Raw genomic sequence first — 6,189 nt, 5'->3', positions numbered from 1 at the left:
AAAATGCACCGCGTCTTCAGTGTCAGACTGAATTCATGGCGCCGTCCTGCTTGACAAAGGAGCTGTCGGCTCCTCGGGGGAGTTGAGTGGGTATAAGTCATCCTGAATAAGGTGGAAAAATCATATGCATCACGTACGTGTATCGTGTTAAAACGCTGACCCCTCTCACTGATACCTCGCTTGGAACTTCTTGTGCTTGATTTTTTTTTTCCATGACACCGACCCCCCCCCCCCCTTACACCGTGATAATCCTGTATTTAAATCGTTCCAAATAAGACAGGTGAATCACATACATCATGTTCATGTACTATGTTAAAACCCTGACCCCTCTCACTGCTGTGAATATGAAAAATGATGTAACCATTTGGTTCTGTACCATTAAAATCAACTGTTTATGGAACTCATTTTTTTTCCACCTATAACCCTGGGATTATAGCTCATAATGTAGCAAAAGTCAGATCCATCCATGCTCAGATACTGTGCAGACCAGCAATGGTTGTGTTATATACTGGTCTATACCTTTGTTCATTACACCTTTACCACTTTTGTGCTTTTTTATCCTGTCATTTAACTTCTGGGCAGTGGAAACTAATTCTATAGTTGCAACATCTTTACTGTGTATTGACATTATGTAGCCTAGATTATTCTTTGTAGCCTGATTTTAAAAAATGTGCTTTGCGTTAGCGCATTCTACGTACACTAAATCGCAATGTCTTGGCAGTAGTTTCTAAAGAGTTTAGCAGTAGGTGTTGAGTAGCTTGACAGGAAGCTAAGACCCTCTTAGCCGCGGCGTGGGATGCCTCTGTAACGTTCCCGATCTGTCTCACGCCAGATGGATCGTCAGATTTCGCCCCCCCCCGCTCGCAGGAGCTGGGTAGCTCGGGATCCCCCGTCCGCCGCTCACTCGCACCTGTTTTTATGACGCGACGCAGCTGCACGAAACTTGGATTCCTGCGCAATTCGAGCCTTTTAAGCGTAAAACGAGCCTCTGCTGCCACGTTCCGCGGGTTTAGTTGGGTCACGCTGGGTTATTTTTGCTCGTGTGTGGTAAACGTAATCTGTGGCATATTCATGTGCGTCTGTTTCAGTGGTTTTTTGTATATCGTACTGCAGGAGGTGTGGTGATTAAGTGCAAATGCACAGCCTCGAACCACCTGCCACGCTGACATGTGGACTAATGATAATTCGGTACTTGTCTCCTTTGCCACCGATTTTAATAGCGTTGACGAATGTCAGCCGTCTTTTCAGTCATAATTAGGCATGGCGTCTGCTGGGTTTATCAGACCTTATTTTCACACAAGTGCTCTTGCCTCTGCTCAGAGTTTAAAATGTTTTTTTTTTAACATGTTGTTTTCAAAATCTCTTATGCCTCTGACATCAAAGAGGGCCTTTGATTTGTACACCTGTGGCATTGCCATTTTCTTGATCATTTCCAGAGAGGATTTAGCAAGTTAAAGTTGACACGGATTTCTGTCTAGTAGATCTTCAAGCATACCACTTTTAAACTAGTACACTCCCTGATGCATTGTAGACATTCGTTCCTATCCCTTGAAGTAGCTGCAAATCGTTTGCATGCCCCCACTCACACACGCTCATCTGTGCTGTTGTAATGTGAGGTCTTGCGATAGGTGCTGACAGTATGGTTAGGGAATAAGGAGGTTTATGTAGGGTGTAGAACTGAGTGAGAGCGGGTTTTTGGGTAAATCATAGATTAAAGTACAGATAGCAGTTCTCCCTCACGGATAACGTCCCACCAGAGCCACCGCGTGGCTTACCTGTCCGTCCCAGGGTACCTTCTCGGGTCTCGTCCCAGGGTTCGTCTCAGGGGTACCGTCTCGGGGTCTCGTTCCAGGGTTCTCTGTCTCCAGGGGTCCTTCCGGGTCCGTCTCCAGGGGTTCGTTCAGGTACTGTTCCAGGGTCTCGTCTCCAGGGGTTCCGTCTCCAGGGGTTCCGTCTCCAGGGATACTGTCTCCAGGGGTCTCGTCTCCAGGGGTCTCGTCTCCAGGGATACTGTCTCCAGGGGTCTCGTCTCCAGGGATACTGTCTCCCGGGGTCTCGTCTCCAGGGGTCTCGTCTCCAGGGGTTCCGTTTCCAGGGGTTCTGTCTCCCGGGGTCTCGTCTCCAGAGGTCTCGTCTCCAGGGGTCTCGTCTCCAGGGATACTGTCTCCAGGGATCTCGTCTCCAGGGGTCCCTCCTCTGCTCCTCTCTGCTGGGGCTGGCCCTGCTCCTGCTGCTGATATTTGAGTGCCTCTCCTCCTCGATTTTCTGGGTGATAAACCGTTTTAGGAGCATGTAGTTCTGCATCTTAACTGTAGGCTGGGTTTACAGGGGTCAAGGGGGGGCGGGCGCCGATGCCTCACTTGGAATTTCTTGTGCCTGATTTTTATTTTCTACCTACCCCCCCCGCCCCCAATGCCATCGTAATCCTGTGTTTAAATTGTTCAAATAAGACAGAAAATTCACATACTTCATGTACATGTACTATGTTAAAACCGTGACCCCACTCAATGCTGTGAAATGTGAAAAATGATAAATACATTTTATTCTGTACCATTAAAATCGACTGTTTATAGTAGGTCAGATTCATCAGTGCCTAAATACTCAACAGGCCTGCAGTGGTTCTGTTATATACTGGTAATACCTTTATCGATTATACCTTTCCCACAGTTGTGCTGTGTCCTGTCATTTAACTTTTTAACAGTGGAAAATAATTCCAGTTACAAGAAAAGTAGAATATCTTTACTGTGTGTTGACATTATGTGGATTATTCTTTGTATCCAGAATTTAAAATGTGCTTTGCATTGGCACATTCTGCGTACACAAAACCACCGTATTTGAAATAGTTTCTAAGGAGCAGCAAAAGTTCCTGTTATGTAACAGATCAAAATATTTTAAAATTACCCAGAAATGTCTACAAGCAAGATCTTTTTCTGATTAGATGTGAGACAATGCAGTACCATGATTGAGTATACCGTGTAAATGGTCAGTCAAACATTGATTTCTCGCAAGTCCTGTAATTTCAGTGCGCAGCTGACATATTATAAAATGGAGTGATATTTTTAAAATACGATATTCTAGGACTGTCATTGCTGGAACTGTACTGGCAAAATTAGATTGAAAGGGAAACTCAAAAGGGATAACTGTTACGGAAGCACATTTCATGCATTTTCAGCACTTAGGCTGCCTCCCTAAACTCTCCAGGAATCCAGAGTATAATGACCTGACTCAGCGAGAAGAAAATTGCACAGAGAAAATGAACCCTAGTCAGATAGGGAGTTTGATATTTTGGGTAATTTGTACTTATTGATGCTTTTAAGATACTGAATCTAATTTATATAGTCTTTCTTAAAACATTTTTTTTTTCCCCCCAGTTGTGTGATATTTAAAAGCACATTTAGTAGTCCTTCCTGATAACAAATTACTTGTATATGGTTGCCAATAAATATACCCAGGTCCTTAATGCTTTTAGAGTCAGCAAAGTAAAATATAATGGGACCCTTCCTGAGAGGGGAGTCAGTTTGAGGAACATTGACAATGCCTATTTTTGTCATTAAATGTGTATAGAATAACTATAAAAAAATATAAACAGATATTTCACAAAAATCTGAAATTGTGTGCAATAAAAGGGGTTGAGCTCGGGTGCGCAGGTTGACTTCTAGGGTAAATAACAGACTACAGGCTATAAATCGCAAGAATGTGTTACTCCCCAGAGAAATGGTGTCATTTCAGTCACGAGTGCTTCTGCAGAACAGGCTTAAGGGTAGTGACAAGATCTTGAAGTTGCACCTTTACCTTCCGAGTCTGGAATTGGATTGAAGCTTACTGTATGTGAGCCAGTTCCAGAGCTATGGCGACTGTGTGAGGGGGTGGCGACGAGGGGGGAGAGTCTTCGCTCTCACTGGCGATGGTTATATTGTCCGTGTTCTCGGAAGTGCTGGCAGTGCGGATTTTTAATGGAGGCGTGCGGGGCGGATAAAGTTCAGGAGGTCACGCTGAACCTAACTTTGGCCTCGTGAACAAGACGTCTCCCCCTTGGCCCGCTGCATGCATGTGACCTCCAGTGGTTTGCATTACACACTGACAGAGGTTAAGTTGGCTTGACGTGCCCAGGCAGCTTGCACACACAACTGCTGGGGCTCCTGTTCAGCTGTCCCGGGACGAGGCATATCAGCGGGATGAGCAGGATGGGTGAAGACGATGCAGTGTAACGTGTAACTCCTTTTTCAGCCATAGGTCTTAAAAAAAAAAAAATTTTTTAAACTTGCACAGTTGAACAGACGCCAATCGTAAGATGAGAGGAGCAAGAACTGGGAGGGGGTTTCCTCTTTGAAGAGCAAGAGAAAAACAGGTTTCCTTTTTGAGGATGCATTGCTGTGAATGTTTTGACCCTATTTTTTTATTCCCCAAGACTTATTGCAGAGATAATATGCCACTGCCCTATTTTATCTATGCAAAACCCCATGGAGATAGGGTCAGATACCGCACAAATATATGCTTAGTAATACATAATTCTGATAGAGCACATCTTAATATTTGACTCATATGAGTCATGTTTAACTAGGTTGAAATAATTGCTTTGGAAATGTCTTTGTGTATTATTTTGTCTGTATAATTGATTGGGAAAAGTGCAGGTGTATCACATAGTGTTGTCATGCTATCGCATTTAAGAAAGACCTCACAGGTCTTTTGTATAATGTGATGTGTTCTGTAAACATACTGGTGTTGCTTTATAAGTCAACTCTGTGTTTGACTGGTCTTTAAAAATACATCGCTTTTGTACACAGATACGTTTTTGTGTTTGTAGCTGTTGGCATGCTCATATGGCTGTACAGATAACTGATTCATTAAATTAAAAAAATAGTAAATTTAGTAGATCTTGTTTTGTGTTTACTAAGGTTTCCCTTGCCTAATATTACATTTTGTCTAAAGATCTGAAACCATTCAGTGTGACAAATATGCAACAATAGAGGAAATCAGGAAGGGGGCAAATATTTTTTCATGGCCTTGTAGCCCTGTGTTTTACTTCAGTTGGTAATGAAACTGGTAAAATGTAGTTTTTCAGTTATCATGCTCAAGAGTATCATCAGTGGATAGACCTTCAAGCCCTCCCACGTGAAATTTTGGTTATCTGAACTCAAAAAATGAACACAAAAACTGCTCTTCCGTTTGTGATGAATGCTTTTAGGTATTTTTTTGACTCAAAATTGTGCTGTACCTGCAATGCTTGATTTTGTACTGAAGTCAATATATTTTATATTGCATGTGACAAAGTTTTTGTTTTATTTTTATACATTTTTGTAGTCACCAGATTTACGTTGATCATATTATTAGCAATTGCTCTGTTATGATAGATCACAAATGAACTATTGAGTGGATTCTTCTGATGTATTGTATTGATCTTTAGTGTAATGCATTTATCATGCAGGAGCCAAACGTGTACATTACAGAGTTGCAGTACCAACTATCAGTTAGATACTTGTCAGTTACAACTCTATCCTAAATGTTACATAAATAAATATGTGTACTTTCTAGTTTTGTTCAGTCACATTCTTTGATGTTATTCTGATTTCTGTTGTTGTTAGTGGTGCTTGAGTTTGGGAACTAGAATAGTACAGTACGTGACATTTTGCGTCTTTACAATCTAATTCAGTGAATGTTTATTGTTTAAAAAAACTCAGAGGATGCATCATAAAGGTTTGTGAATACCAAACAACTATTTCTTTACTCCATAAAATGAGAACTTTTCTTGTTGGGTGAAAGCCTAAGAGAACAGTATCGATATTTTTTCACTCAATATCCATACAAAATCAACAATGCATGCATTTTTTCATTTATTATAGGTATAATCCAGCATTGTTCCGTTCCATCTGAGCACTTTATGATTTCATAAACACAGTGCATTGAATAGCCCAGGAAGATACTGCTGCTGTTTTTGTTCAGGTTAAACCCTGTTCAGACATGGTGAGGCAGGAGTGGGTAATTCCTCTCATGGTGGGCTGCTGTACGTGCTACCAGTCGCTGCTATTGCTCAATTAGCAGATTAGGAGTACGTACCAACCTCTGCTGGGGGACCTCCAGCCAGATCCAGGTGTTTGACGTGTTCTGTCTCGAGCACACCTGATCAGTACTCAGCTGAGTATCCATGAGCTGATCAGTACGTTTGGCCATACAGTAATGTCAGTGACTAAA

Source organism: Anguilla rostrata, chromosome 13 (assembly GCF_018555375.3).
Source record: "Anguilla rostrata isolate EN2019 chromosome 13, ASM1855537v3, whole genome shotgun sequence".
Taxonomy (NCBI): Eukaryota; Metazoa; Chordata; class Actinopteri; order Anguilliformes; family Anguillidae; genus Anguilla; species Anguilla rostrata.
This window is presented reverse-complemented; position numbering follows the sequence as displayed.